Source organism: Elephantulus edwardii, unplaced genomic scaffold (assembly GCF_000299155.1).
Source record: "Elephantulus edwardii isolate Elephantulus edwardi_28Jun2011 unplaced genomic scaffold, EleEdw1.0 scaffold00067, whole genome shotgun sequence".
In the NCBI taxonomy this organism is placed as follows: Eukaryota; Metazoa; Chordata; class Mammalia; order Macroscelidea; family Macroscelididae; genus Elephantulus; species Elephantulus edwardii.
In genome coordinates this window covers 16044296-16060783 of record NW_006399817.1, presented here as the reverse complement: position 1 = coordinate 16060783, position 16488 = coordinate 16044296, and the positions used below count along the sequence as shown (strand labels likewise).

Sequence of the window (16488 nt, the reverse complement as noted above, 5' to 3'; positions counted from 1 at the left end):
CTCCACTATGCTGCCTTCATTCTGAAATCCTGTCATGACAATAACTATTCTCTCCCTCATCTGTTTCAATGCAGTATACATTATTTATCATCTCTTTCTCAGTCTCCCCCCAACCCATATGTCAGTCACCTTTTATAACAGTGGCATTATGCAGTATGTGTCTTTTTGTGACTGAGATATTTCACTCAGCATAATTACTTCTGGGGTGACCCATTTTGCATAATTAGTTCCTTGTTTTTCAATGCAGCATAGTATTCTATTGTATGAATATACCAGAGATTCTCTATTCATTCATTCCTTCATGGACACTTGGGTTTTTTTCCAACTCTTTGCTATTGTGAACAAAGCCACATTAAACATAGGTGTGCATATATCTGCTTGGGTGGCAGTTATGGTTTCTTTAAGATATATTCCCCGTAGTGAAATTGCTGGGTCAAATGGTATTTCTATTGTAACTTTTTGAGAAAGCACCATACAGCTTACCAAAATGGTGGTTGCACCATTTTACACTTCCAGCAACAGTGAATAAGGGTTCCAGTTTCTCCACAACCTCACCAGCATTTGATGTTTACTGTTCTGTTAAATTTTGCTATTCTTACTGGGGTAAGATAATGTCTCATAGTTGTTTTGATATTTTCTTTTCTCCATTCTATGGCTTCCCTTTTTACTCTGTTGAAGAAGTTTTTGGATGTGTATAGGGATTTGATTTTTAAAAGATCCTATTCACCTATTTTATCCTCTCTTGGTGTACATTTTTCACAATGCTTGGAAGACTGTTTATGCTGTGGCTTAGGATTTCTAGAGTTCTTCCAAAATTTTAAGTTTTTCAAACTTTTCTTTAATGAAGTTAATAGTCCTTGGTTTTAGTCCTAGGTCCATGATCCACTTTGAGTTCATTTTTGTGTATGGAGTGAGTGTGTGGATCTTGCTTGAGTTTTCTGCAGATAATTTTCCATTTTGCCAGTACATTCTGTTAAAAAAGCTGTCATTTTCCCACTTAACTGATTTCATATCCTTGTCAAAAATCAGCTGACCACACATAGATGGGCTGATTTCTGGATTCTCAATTCTGTCATTGTACCAGTATCACGCTGTCTTGACCACCATGGCAGTGTAGTAGGATTTGAAACCAGGGAGTGAGATGTCTCCTACCTTGTTTCTCTTTTTAAGGGAGTGCGTTACTTATTCTGAGCATCTTTCCATTCCAAATTAAATTGGAGATTGCTTTTTCCATCTCGTTGAAGAATGGAATTGGTATTTGTATTGGGATTGCACTGAATGGTATTATTGTCATTTTCACAATATTGAGTCTTCCGATCCATGAGCAAGGGATATTCTTCCACTTCTCCAGATGTCTTTTTGTTTCTTGTAGTAATGTTTTGTAATTTTCTTTGAATAGATCCTTTGTGCTTCTAGTTAGATTTACTCCCAAGTATTTAATCTTGTGATTAGCTATTGTGAAGGGTATTGTTTTTCTTAGCTCTAGTTCTGTATTCTCTTTGGCACTGTAGAGAAATCTAATTGATTTTTGTATGTTGATCTTGTATCTTGCCACTTTGCTGAATTGGTCAACTATGTCCAGTAGTTTTCTTCCTGGGTCTTTAGGGTTTTCTAAGTATACTATCATATCATCTGCACAGAGAGATAATTTTACCTCCTCTTTGCCAACAGTTCTGATTTCTTTAGGGTATAGTCCCCATAGTGGAATTGCTGGGTCAAATGGTACTTCTATGTGCAACTTTTTGAGAACGAGCCATATAACTTTCCATAGTGGTTGCACCATTTTATACTCCCACCAAGAGTGAATAAGTGTTCCAGTTTCTCCACAACCTTGCCAGCATTTGTTGTTCGCTGTTTGGTTGAATTTTGCTACTGTTCCCAGGTTGAGGTGATATCCCATAGTTGTTTTGATTTGCATCTTTTACAGTTAGGGATTTTGAACATTTCTTCACCATCTAAATGTCTTCTTTGGCAAAACGTCTGTTGATATCCTGTGCCCATTTTGCAATTGGATTGTTTACCTTTATCTTATTATGGTGCTAGAATATTCTATTAATTTTAGATATAGGTCCTTTATCAGATATGTCATTACCAAATAATTTTTCCCAGTCTGTGGCCTTCCTTTTTACCCTGTTTGAGAACTTTTTGATGTACATAGGGATTTGATTCTTAGAATGTCCCATTCATCTATTTTATTCTCTCCTGGTTGTAGATGGGCTAAAAATCTTTACAAAAATAAACTCTCTTAAGTTTCTTCATAAGAACAATTGGTAGATTTGGACTGCTGACTTTTCAGTTAACAGTCCAACACAGACTACACCACCCGGGCTCCAAAAGTGACTGTATAGGAAAGCTATGCTGATGTTCTTCTTAGCTGCTAAGAAATTGCTGAGCTCTCCTCTTTCCAGACTCATGTTTGTTGTTTTTGTTAGATACTGTTGAGTCACCTGTAACTCATAGCCACCCTTTGTACAATATCTCTGAACTCTACCCTATCCTGAGCCAATCTCATCGTCTTTGACAGACCTAATTCCATTTCATAGCCACTGAGTCAATCCAACTTATCCAGAGTCTTCCTCTCCTGTGCTGTCCCTCCACTCTTCCAAGTGTGTTGTCTCTCTCCAAGGACTGGTGCCACATGCCCAAAGTATGTGAGCTAGAGCTTCAAAATCCCTGGCTACAAGGAACAGCTTGATTTCACCCTCTCCAGGACAAACTGTTTGTTCTCCTAGCAGTCCACAGTGTGCTCAATACTCTTCTCCATAACCATAGCTCAAAGACATTGATCCTTCTTTTATCATCCTTAGCCATTGTCCTTGCATAGCATCTCTCATGCATAGCAAGTAATTGCAAAGATGATGGTCTGGATCAGAAGCACCTTAGTCACCAGACTGATAACATTGCTCTTTAGTACCCTAGGGTGGCCCCTGACAGCATACTTTCCAACTGCCATTCATCTTTTCATTTCCTGACTGCTGGTGCCAAGAGTGTTGATCATGGAACCAAGTAAGCTGAAATTGTTAACAATCTCAATCTTTTCTCCATCTATTATATGTTGCCCAGTGGTGATAACCTTTGTTTTCTTGGTGTTGAACTTCAATCCATATTGAAGACTGCAGTCCTTGACCTTATGCAGGCGACACCTCAGATCCGCAGTTTCAGCAAGCAAGATTGTGTCATCAGCATAATGCAGGTTGTTGATGAGTCTTTCCACCTATGTAAAATGAATTCAACTACTACCTAACAACACCCTGTAGTCCCTAGAACACACCATTCGTGTAAGCTGTGACAGCCCAACCACATTCCTAAGGTCTTCCTTGTTGTTTCTAATCCATAGATCAGAATGTTAAACTCACTTATTCCCTAGGGGGAAATGTGACAGTTATATTACCATAAAGATTTATAGTCTCAGAAACACTTTAGCAGGTGAGGTTGAGGGGAGGTGCTCCTATATGTAGTTCAAGGGTCAATATGAGTTGGAATCAACCCAATGGTAGTGGGCTGTTGCTGTTGCTATGAGCTGTCATCAGTTCTGACTCATAGTGACTCAATGTACAACAGAGCCAAGTATGTCTAATCCTGAACCACCCTCACAACCACTGCTGTACTGGAGCCCATGTTTTAGCCCCTGCATCAATCCATCTCTTTAAGAGTGTTCCTTTGTTTCACTGACTGAACAGGATGCCTGACTGGGCCCTTCTAGCAAAAGAATATGAAATGATGTCTCACCAACCTTGATCCTCAGGGAGCACGCTGATTGAACTTCTTTCAAGAGAGATTTCTTTGTTCTTCTGGCAATATATGGTGTATTCTATGTTCTTCAGTAACATCACGGTTCAAAGGTATTCATTCTTATTTGGTCTTCCATGCTCATTGTGCAAAAGCAGTGGAAAGGAGGCTAGAAGCCTGGATACAGGGTGCTCTAGAGGAAAGCTAATCTTCATTCTCTACAACAGGGAAATATTCTTATGTCTTCAGCTTCTATGCTTCATGTTTCTCCATGATATGTGGCATGTATGCCCCTTCTTTTGGCTTACTTGCTTAATCTGCTCTTTTCCATCTTTAAAGATTTTTCTTTAAAATACACTCTACACTAATAATAGGTGCTGTGATAGTGCAGTAGCTTAACTGTTGGGCTACTAACCAAAAGATCAGAAGTTCAAATCTACCAAGTACTCAAAAGAAAAATGATAAGGCTTCTGAAACTATTTACAACTATGGACACCTTATGAAAGATGTAAAGTGTAGCATGGCATTCTTGAGTCATCTTTTTGTCTTGGCCTACTGATTCCTTGTTACATTCAAGTCTATACCAGCCCTACAAAATAAATATGTTGTTGTGTGTCACTGAGTTGCTTGCAACTCACAGAGACTCTATGTACAACAGTACTGAACCCTGTTGTATCTTGATCTAACCTCATTGTTTTTGATACACCTACCCTCATTTCCCAAGTCACTGAGTCAGTTCAACTCATAAAGGGTCTTCCTCTCATACTCTGTCCCTCCACCCTTCCAAGCATGATGTTCCTCTCCAAGGACTGGTCCTACCTTGCAATATGCCCAAAGTATGTCAGGCAATGCTTCAGAATCCTTACCTCAATGAGCAGCCTGGTTTTACCCTCTCTAGGACAAACCTGTTTGTTCTCCCAGTAGTGTATGGTATATTCAATACTCTTCTCTAGCACCACAACTCAAAGGCATCAATTCTTCTTCTATTATCCTTAGTCCTTGTCCAGTTTTCTGATGCATAGCAAGTAATTATGAAGACCATGGCCTAGATCAGGTGCACCTTAGTCTGTAGACTGACATTGTTACTCTTCAGTACTCTGGCAAAGTCCCTGGCAACAGGTTTTCCCAATGCCATTCATCTCTTGATTTGCTGGCTTGTACCAGGAGTTTTGACTGTGGAGCCAAGCAGACTAAAGCTGTTAACAATCTCCATCTCTTCATCATCCATAACGATGCTCCCAATCAGCCCAGCGGTGAGAAACTTTGTTTCCTTGATATTGAAACTCAATACATATTGAAGCCTGCAGTCCTAGACTTTCTGCAACAAATGCCTCAGGTCCTCCTCAGTTTCAGCAAGCAAGGTTGTGTCATATACATAATGCAGGTTGTTGATAAGTCTTCCTCCAATCCTGATGCCACATCCCTCCTCAGAGAGCCCAGACTCCCAGACAATCTATTCCATATATAGACTGAAAAGGTATGGATGTAGGATTCATCCTTGGCACTTTGCTATATTTGAACCATGTAATGTTTCCTTGCTGTGTTCTGACAACAGCCTCCTTGCCCACGTATAGATTTTACATAGCACACTCAAATGTACTGGGAATTCTCGGGGTTGGTTAATTTTTGGTTTTGTTTTGTTTTTTTCAGAGTTAGCCATAGTTTGTTGTGACCTGCACAAATGCCTTTGTATAGTCAATGAAACACAAATAGACATTCCTCTGGTACTCTCTGCTTTCAGCTAAGATATATCTAACATTGGCTATAATATCTCTCATGCCACAGTCTCTTCCAAAACCAGCCTGCACATCTGGCAGTTCTGTTTTTTGATAACTTTGAGTAGGATCATGCTTGCATGTGATATTAATGATATTGTTTGATAATTTCCACTCTCCATAGGGTCACCTTTTTTGGAATGGAAACAAATATGGATCTTTTCCAGTCAGTTGGCCACATTTTTGTCCTCTGGATTTCATGACACAACTTGATGAGTGCCTCCAGAACAGCATCTGTTTGTTGAAATATGTCAGTTGGTATGCTGCCAATTCCTGGAATCTTGGTTTTTGCAAATTTCTTCAGAGCAGCTTGAATTCCTCCTTCATCACCACAGGCTCATGCTCATACGTTGTTTCATAAAATTCTTCTGTGTCAGCCAATCCTTTTTGATCTAGTGACTCTGTGTACTCCTTCTATCTTCTTTTGATGCTTCCTGAGTGATTCAACATTCTGCCCACAGCATCTTTAAGTATTGCAACTTGAAGCTTGAATTTGTTCTTCCGTTCCTTCAGCTTAAGAAATCCTGGAAGAGTTCATCCATTTTTCTTTTCCAACTCCAGTTCTTTGCACATTTCATTATAATTCTTTGCTTTGTCTTCCTGTGCTACCCTTTGAAATTTTCAGTTCAACTTTTTAACTTCTTGATTTCTTCCCTTTGATTTGGCTTATTGGTGCTCTAGTGCAATATTCAGAGTCTCTTTTTTCACTCATTTTGGACTTTTTTTCTTCCTCCATCTTTGTCATCACCTTTTGCATTCTTTTTGAATGATATTCTTGATATCCTGTCACCACTCATCTGATCTTCATTCAGTAGTATTCAAAGCCTCAAATCTGTTCCTGAGATGATATTTGAATTCAGGATGGATAGACTGAAGGTCAAAGTTTGGTTCTTGTGGATTTGATTTTATTTCATTTCAGTATGAACTGACATACAAGTAGTTGATATTCTGATGCACAATCAGCCCCTGGACTAGTTTTCAAAGCTGATCTTGAGCTTCGCCATGGATTTTTCCCATATAAGTGATCAATACAATTCTTTTGTAGGCCATCAGATGAGATCCATATGTATAGTCACCATTTGTGTTTCTTATAAAAGATATTTGCAATGCATAAATCATTGATTGTACAGAACTCTATCATTTTTCTCCAGCCTCATTTCAGTCACCAAGTCCATGTTTCCCAACTACCAATCTTTCTTTGTTCCCAAGTTGTGCATTCCAGTTACTCATTTTTAAAGTATCTTGGTTGCATGTTAAAGCAATTTCTGATGCAACAATTGGTAGAAGTCATCCATTTCCTCATCTTTGGCTCTGGTCATTGGTCCAAAAATTTGAATGATAGTGGTATTAATAGGTCTTCCTTATATGTGCATGTATATTATCCTATCAATCACAGCATTCTATTTTAAGGTGGATCTAGAAATGGTCTTTTTAACGATGAATGTGACCTCATTTTTTCCTCACGTTTTCATTTCCAGAATAGTCTGATTAAAAATGTCCAATGCCAATCTATTTTATTTTGTCAATGCCTAGTCTATCAATACCTGTGAGTTCCATTTCTTCCTTAACAATCTACAATTTTCCTACATTCATACTTCTCACATTGCACATTCCAATCGTTATGGTCTATTTGCAATTATTCCTCCTCCTTTTTGATTCCCAACACGAAGGCACCATATCTGCTAGTCTAACCTAAGTGAACTCTGTTGTACACAGAGTTTTTGAAGGCTTATTATTTTAAAAGTAGATGTCTACTACACTGCATTGAAAAACAAGGAACTCGTACAACATTATTCAAAATGGGTGACCCTGGAGGACATTGTGCTGAGTGAAGTATCTCAGTCACAAAAGGACAAATACTGCATGGTGCCACTGTTATAAAACAGGACTGACATCAGGATTGGGGAGAGACTGAGAAAGATAGGTTAAATAATGTACACTGCATTGAAGCACATGAGGGAGAAAACTGTTTAAAAGGGATATGTGATTAGGTATCTTTGTCATGATGGGAGTCCAGAGTGAAGGCTGGATAGTGGAGTGGACCTGGGGGGAAGGATTGTAAAACAATGAAAGAATTTTTCTTTTACTATTCCACGAGGGTCCTGTACTAGGGGGGAAGGTTGGGAGGAGAGAAAAGTGCAACAATGAAAGAATGGAAATCCAAAGTCTCTGTAAATTTTCATTTAAATTAATAAGAAATTGTTTAAAAGTGTATGTCTCATCATAAACACAAATACCCTTGATGTTTTCAAAGACTCTCTCAAATTCATTTCTGCATTTCCAAACATAGCCTGAAGCCTTTACCCAAACTCAGACACAATATGATTTCTACTTTATAATGTATTTTAACTAATAATTTATATTATAGGACCCCTGGAACTAATGAAATACAATTGACATGTTTCAACTAACAGATGCACCTGGCCAATTGACTGGAAGACATGCAAATTTGTTCCCATTCCCAAGAAAAGTGATCCAACAGGAGGTGGAAATTATTGAACAATATCATTAATATCTCATGCAAGCAAAATATTGTTGAAGATCATTTTTTAAAAATGGCTAGAACACATAGACAAAGAACTGCCAGAGGTTCAAGTTCGTTTTAGTAGAGGCTGCAGCACCAGGGATATCCCTGCAGACATCAGATAGACACTGGATGAAAGTATAGAATGTTTATTTGTGTTTCACTCACTATATAAAGGCCTTTGACTGTGAGGATCATAGGAAATTATGCTTCACAGTGTGAAGAATGGGAATCCCAGAACATTTATTGTGCTCATATAGAATCTATAACGAGACCAAGAAGCTGTTGTCCAACCAGAGCAAAGGAGCACCACATGGTTTAAAATCAGGAAGGGTGTGCATCAGGGTTGTATCCTTTCCTCACACTTGTTCAATATGTATGCTAAGCAAATTAATTAATGAAGCCAGACTCTATGAAGCAGAGTCAGGATTGGAGGAAGACTCATCATCAGCCTACGTTATGCAAATGACACAACCTTGCTTGCTGAAAGTGAAGAGGATATGAAATACTTGCTGCAGAAGATCAAGTGTGGATTACATTTTGACATCAAGAAAACAAAGGTCCTCACTACAGGAACAACAGTCAACATTATGATAGATGGAGAAAGGATTGAAGTTGTCAATAATTTAATCTTGCTTGAATCAACATCAACACCTTTGGAACAGCAGTCAGGAAATCAGAAGACATTGAATGCATTGTGCAAATCAACTATCATGGACCTCTCCAAAATGCTGATGATCAATGATGTCATTTTGAAGACTAACATGTGTGTGTTTGAGGCCATGTTCTTCTCAATCACCTGCTATGCATCAAAGTGCTACACAATGCATAAGGATGACATAAAAAGAATATATGCCTTTTATTGAACATTTACTGTGTGCCAAGAACATTCTATACATGTTACATGCACTTACTCACTTAATTTTCACAACAGACTCAGCAAGTGGTTATCATAAAGTTTGCAATCAAGCAGCCTTTTGTCAGCATCTCTGGCAGTTTGAATCCACTAAGTGCTCCAATGTGCAACGATGGGTATTCTCCTCCTATAAAGATTTAAATCCTTGGCAACAAAATGTAGGGTCACTATGAATCAGAATTAAATAAGTGACACTGTCCACTATTTGACCCAGGATTTGACCACTTTTCTTTCACTGCAGAGAAAACGGCTTTTCTAAAAGTAATCCAGGCCATCTGAATTCTGGCTGGCATTTTTTTTTCTAGTTGCAAAGCTCATAGCTGCAAAAATCACTCTTTCATTCACTTGGTTTTGAAAATACTTTAAATTTCAAATTAGTTTATCAGAGAATCAAACCCTTATACAATGTACAATCGGATTTCAGTATCGTTATCTTAGGTTTTCCATTCTGTAGTCTACTTTTCTACATATATCTGTTTAGTTTTAAGGTCCTCCTATTTCTGCATGAGTTTCTTTCCCATCTACCCCCAGAAAGACAGAGTAAATTAAATTAAGTCATTGAACATTGTTCAGGCAACTGTGACAGAAACTCAATAAGGTGAGAAATAAACCAATAGAATCAAGCTTCCTTTCATTAAGATTTTCAATACCTATTTGGTCAGGCTTAAATAAAGCTGGATTCATCTGAGAGCCTTCAGTTGTAAATGCAGGTTGAATCCTCTGAATGGCAGAGGTGCCTTTTCATAGTTCAAAAGCCTGAAGAGAATTTGGATTTCAAATGGTTAGTAAATATTCATTTTTAAGAACTCAAGATCAGAGTGGCCTTTATGCCAAAGATACCCAAGTGATTTTTACTTTAAGATGGTTTCATAGTTCATCTGCTGGAGAAAACCATCCTAGAAATCATGGGGAAATTTTACCACTGGACAGCCCTATACTGTATCACCATCTACCTAAATTTTTTAACAGTTAGTTTTCTAGAAAAAATATGTACAGCAAAACTTATACCCAGTCCAATAGTTTCTACATGTTCAATTCAGTTATATTGATTACTTTCTTCAAATTGTATAGTTTTCCTCACCGGCCCCCTTTCAAATCTGTTTCTCTACCCTTAACATAAACTCTCGGGCCCCTAAGCTTGCCATATAACTTTCTGAATTGCTGTTTTCAATTTGATTCCAAATAAATTTTTTTGTGTGTGGTCCAAAGTTAGATACAATTTAATAATAATTCAGTTCTAAATAAAAGTTATTATAGGTAAGACCATAAAAGTTTCTAGTACTTGATTATGCTACGTGCACTAATATTATAAAACAAATCATTATTTATAGCATATGGGAGTATTTATGCAAAATCCAGCATCAAGTATATGTCATATATGTATGTGTGGGATACATATATCTCCCAATACTATATGAACTTGGAAACGTCATATATCTCAACAGCAGTACTAGAGTGCAGAGTTTGAGACGAGGGTTTATGAATACTTTTCAAAGCACTGGGTTTGGAGAAGGATTGAACGTCTTGTTTTCAAAGCCTCAAGCTTTGCTCAACACTGAAGTTAAAATTTTCATTGCCTCAGAAGGAGGAGGAAAGGAATCTTTTCTTGCTTTAATTGTTCATCTGCTTTGGAAAGTCCAGTATCCCGGAGATAGGAACCATTGTGAAAAGAGGGGATTGAACAGGGTCTCCCAAAGGAAGCTCGCTGCTTAATTATTACCTACTGCCCTGGTCATAAAACTTAAACTTCACATTTCCCAAATGTTTGGCAGCACTAAGATATTTCAGTAGCAGTTCATCATAAAGCCAACATTCTTCATCTTCATGAAATAACCTTGTATCCCATTGAATTACCTTCTCCTTCCTTTCTCGAGCTTCTGCTCTTTGTCTTTGAGTCTGTGCTTTGTGCTTCAGTTGCTGCATCAATGTCTCTGACTTTTAAACTGAAAGTGACATCTTTCCAAAGGCAGCAGGATTCATACTCATTCTCATCCTCCAACTTCCTCATTTTCTTCTTGATTGTAGGCAACTTCTTGGTATCCATAAAGACTGTATTTTCCTCTGCTGCATATTTTGCATACATTATATCATTTCATTCCCCTTCAATTAAGCAAAAAAGGCTTCTTGTCATGTGGAGAGAAAAAAAAACTCAGCTAATTCTGTGCTTCTTGTCCCTGTAGAAAGGTTTCGTGTGGAACGCGATAGTTGCACGATAGCCTGTTTTGGAACAAATAATATTGCATTCTCCTCCTAGTTCCACCCACTGTATTCTGAGGATAGACCTTCCATAACCATTGAGGAATGTGAGAATGTAATGTTCGTCATAGTCTAGGCATGAGACACAGCCTTGCCCTGTGTTGTATACCCCAAATGACATCCTAAGGAATTTTGACTTGGTCCATATATGAGCACCGAATTGTATCTTGTTAAAACACTCAGCAGGAAAAGCTGAGATAAGTGGATTAATAGCAAACTTTTCCAGCCACAAATATAACACTGTTTTTGGAAATCCAGAGGACCAGTCCTTCTGATACCAGCTCTGTGTTCTCTTCTGTGTCATTTGGTCATGTTCAGTGACACTGAAAGATTCCACCCAAAATGGGCTTACATGGCTTTTTAGCAACCATTCCTTTCCTTCCCACATGAAAGGCTGAGAGGTACCACCTCACCACTTGAACCATTCGATCCCTGGCGTCTTTTTGGTCCCTTATGCTCACAGACAGGTCCAGATGTACAAAAAAGTCCATATACATTTCTAAAAGATATCTTCTTTCAAGAATAGATGTTGGAAGGACTACCTCAGTAGTTATCCAAGCCTAACGTGATACAGGAAATGCATGATAATGCTCTTGTGTTCTTCCACAATCCTGCTTCTACTTCATCATCTCTATCAGTGTGGGAATCAAAAAGAACCCCATCACTTGTTCCATTAGACACGAAGACTTAAGTGATTCTGTGGTGTCTGGTCATTTCAGATTTCATTTTATTTCCCGAGATGCTTGTGTGTTAAGTCTGAGGCAGATCCAGAGGAACTTCTTTTGATCTCTTTTTCAAAAATCTTTAATTTAGGTAATTAACTATTCCTTCTTTGGTAATTTAGTAGTAGGCATCACAAGGTACTGTAACTAATGTCTACCTCACCAGTTCTGGGAGCCAGTGGAAAACATGAGAACCAGACTCCATTAAGTGCTTTGTGGATGAGGCATTTGGATGGAATTCGTCAGCATCATAGAAGTCATCCTCACTGTTAGAATAAGAGAGTTCTAGGACTGTGTTTGGAAACACGTTGACATGGCTTGGAGAAGTCAGACTGTTCCTCGGTGTTGAATGACAACTAACAGCAATACAATGCAGTGTTTGATTGGTTCTACCATGCTATTTGTTATCTCATTGAGAGTTCATCATCCCTGCACTTTTGAAGTTTGTCATCAAGAAATTTTCATTGTTCTATCAAGATCTGCAGGTAAGCATCAGCTTCAGTAAGTTTTTTATCAAAGTCTTGGACACTGGGAACAAATCCTGAATCTAAACCCATATGAATGTGGCAAGGAAAGAGACTCCATTCCGAGACTGATGATCTCAGTAGCTGGTAGCTGATGACCTCCTAGGGTTGCAGAGACCTCTGTACACAGCCTTCAACCCCTGGGACAGGGAAGTGAGTGCTCACGGAAGGGAGGGCCTGGGCGGCCATGACTTCCTCCTCACCCCCACCTCCCTGAGAGCAGAGGGCAGAGGCAGGGGCAGCCAGACCTTGCACCCATCACCTGGCTCGGGGAGAGCAATAGGGACCCCAGGACTCAAGTGTGTGGGTTAGCTCTCTTCCCAAGACCTCATGATCTACTCACTCTGCAAGTAGCCAGCAAGAAAGCTATTAGCCAGGGCCTCTGCCCTCTGTGCCTCTGGAGAAGGGAACCAAGAGCTGCTCCAGAGCACCACTGTGTACCACCTCTCAAACAGACCCCAATGGCAGCACAGTCCAATAGATCTTTTTAAAGTAGCATAAGGTTCAGGGCAAGACTGATCTTGGCCGAAAGCAGAGTGTATCTCTGTTTCATTGACTATGAATAGGCAGTTGACTGTGTGGATCACAACCAATTGTGGCTAACCTTGAGAAGAGTGAGAATCCCAGAACACTTAATTGTACTCATGTGAAACCTATACTTGGACCAGAAAGCAGTCCTCAGAACAGAGCAAGGAAACACTACATGGTTCAAAATCAGGAAAGGAGTGTGTCAGGTTGTGTCCTGTTTCCATACCTTTTCAATCTATTTGCAGAACAGATCATATGGGAAGCTCAGCTTTATGAGGAAGACTGCGGCATCAGGATTGGAGGAAGACTCATCAGCAATCTATGTTAAGCAGATGACACAATCTTGCTTGCTAAGACTGAAGAGAACCTGAAGCCCTTGCTGCAGAAAGTCAAAGACTCTAGTCTTCAATATTGATTAAAGTACAACATCAAGAAGACAAAAGATTCTCACCAATGGGCCAATTGACAACACCATAATAGATGGAGAACAGATTGAGGCTGTTAACTATTTAAGCATGTTTGGCTCAACAATCAACACTGTTAGTACCACAGTCAGGAAATCAAAAGACTTGCACTGGGAAAATCTGCTGATAGGGACCTTGCCAGAGTATTGAAAGCAACAATGTCAGTACCTAGGTGACTACGGTGTGCCTGGTCCAGGCAATGGTCTTCACAATTACTTATGCATTAGAGAGCTGGACAATGACTAAGGATAATAGAAGAAAGATTGATGCCTTTGAATGGTCATTCTGGAGAAGTGGCTTGACCATACCATGGACTACCAAGTAAACTAATAGATCTATCTTGGAGAAGGTGAAATCAAGTGTCTCCTTGGGGGCTAGTATTTTGAAACTCCATCTCACATACTTTGGGCACATGGCCAGGAGAGACCATTCCTTAGAGAAGGATATCATGCTTGGAAGGCTATAGAGGGATGGGGTAAGACCCCGGAGGATGGATTGATATAGTAACTGGGGCAATGGGGGTAGGTGTGTCAAAGTCAGTGAGACCGGCTCAGGACACGGCAGGCTTCAGAGCTGTTGTACATAGGGTTGCTATGAATCTCAGGCAACTAGATGGCATAACACTACAATCTAAATTACTGTTTGGCTTTCAGAAAACTTTGGGTATATTTTTTGTTTAAAGTGTAAATATTATCCTATATGAACAGAAGCCAATTGTAAAGGTTGACGTGCAAGCTGCATTGAAGGCATTGGTGAAATAAATAAATAAATAAAGCAAGCAAGCAAGCAAGCCAGCAAGCCAGCCAGACAGCCCCAAGAATCAATGGGTACCAATTGACTTGTTTCAATTAACAGATGCAGCCTAGGGTATGCCTACCAATCTATGCCAGGAAATTTGGTGGACAGATGTCTGGCCAAAATACTGAAGAGCTATATATTTGTTCCTATTTCCAAAAAGGGTAATCCAACTGAATGGGGAAATTACTGAAGAGCAACAACATCAGTCCGGAGACTAAGGTGCACCTGATCCAGGCCATAGTACACCTTGTTCTTTAAAATTACTTTCTTTCTGTTTTGGATTAGAGGAAAATTCATCAACAACCTGTGTTATGCAGATGACAACCTGCTTGTTGAAAAGAAGAAGGATCTGAAGTGCTTGTTGCAGAAGGTCAATGAATGCAGCCTTCAATATGAATTGAAGCTCAACATCAAGAAAACAAAGATTCTCACCACTGGGCCAATTGGCAGCATCATGATAGGTGGTGAAGAGATTAAAATTGTTAACAGCTTGTCTCCACAGTCAACACTCTTGGTACCAGCTGCGAGGAATTTAAAAGTTGTATTGCAATGGGAGTCTGCTGTCAGAGATCTCTCCAAAGTACTGAAGAGCAACAATGTCAGTCTTGAGACCAAGGTGTGCCTGATCCAGGCAGTAGTCTTTGCAATAACTTGCTATGCATCAGAAATCTGGATGATGATAATAGAAGAAGATTTGATGCCTTTGAGCTGTGATGTTGGAGAAGAGTATTGAATGGACTGCTTGAAGAACAAACAGGTTCATGCTAGAGAGAGTGAGACCAGGCTGATCCTTGGAAGCAAGGATTCTAAAGCTTCATCTGACATACTTTGAACATGTTGTGAGGCAGAACCAGTCCTTGGAGAGGGACGTCATGCTTGGAAGGGTGGAGGGACAGTGCAGGAGAGGAAGACCCTCAATGAGCTGGATTGATTCAGTGACTGGGGTCATGGGGGTAGGTGTGTCAGAGACAATAAAATTGGCACAGGATATAGCAGGGTTTGGGGCTGTTGTACATAGGGTTGCTATGAGTCACAGGCAACTCGATGGCACATAACAACAGCAACATCTGTGTTTTGGAGATAGGACCAATATTTCTGATGTAAACTTTTCAATACCCGCATTACCTATTATTTGCAAAGAAATGTCACTATATCTTGTCACAGATTATTCACGGGTTAATTGTGGGTGCTAAAATGAATTCGATTCATGTGGAAATTTCAAAATGCTGACCTTGCAGAAAAGCCTACAGGAAGCATACCACTACAGACATCAGGACACATCTAGGATCAGCAAAATAAAAAATCAGACCCTCTGGGAAGTTTTACTATAAATTTATGGTTTCTCTAAAGTGTGTGTTTAAAAGAAGATGAATCCCCAAGTTGGATAACTTAATACTAACTCAAACCATTTTTCCCAAATGGTATTCAAGATCAAGAAAATTGCAGACTTGCTTCTAACTTATTCTAATTTCCCTAAAGCACGTTCTTATAAGAGCAAAGAAACTCTGTTAGATAGTTAATTAAATCTGTCCTTAAAATATGGGGCAAAGAACACAAAGTTATAATTCTAAATATACTCTTCCATATCCCACCTTCTAACATATAAAATATTTTAACATTTGTGAAAGTCATATCTACATAGAATCAGCTAAAAATGCAAAATTATTCCTTTTCCTTATTCAGAACATGCCTCCAGAATTAAAAATAAGGCCTTCACAAGAACTGTGATATACCAAAAAACAGAAAGGATAAAATGATAGGATTTAAGGGTCACATAAAATTACTCCATAATCACCTTTAGACCCAGGCATTTTCAACAGGCTGAGAGATTATTTTCTATAAAGAGAAACATATGTGTTCCATACAAATCTTTTCATTAAGCCCCAAAGTCTCATCTATTTTCTGCTTATAAAAAAATCTGCATCTGGGAAGGAAGGTTTGAAGTCATTGAAACTTGAAATTTAATGTATGCTCACTTGGACACATGTACATAATTTCTTGGACACGTAACTCTAAGCGTTAAGTAAAATGCCTTTGTGGGTTTGGATTTGCTTTACTTTTTTCTGTGTAAAATGATACCTCATTCCAGACCAACAGTTTCATGCCTGGGTTTACAGTTTAACAGGATTTCCTCTTGTCCCCGGCCACACACAGTAGGAAGACTTACAATTTGATTCTTAGAAGTGAGGTTTGCGTAATTTTGTTTGCTGTTGTTGTTGTTATGTGCCATCGAGTCGTTTGTGACTCATAGC

The 16488-nt window shown here is 39.1% G+C and overlaps 1 pseudogene; it reads right to left on the bottom strand.

Moving 5' to 3' along the window:
• Nucleotides 1–11093: 11093 nt before the first annotated feature.
• Nucleotides 11094–16488, bottom strand: part of LOC102863903 — an 18789-nt pseudogene continuing 13394 nt past the window's right edge.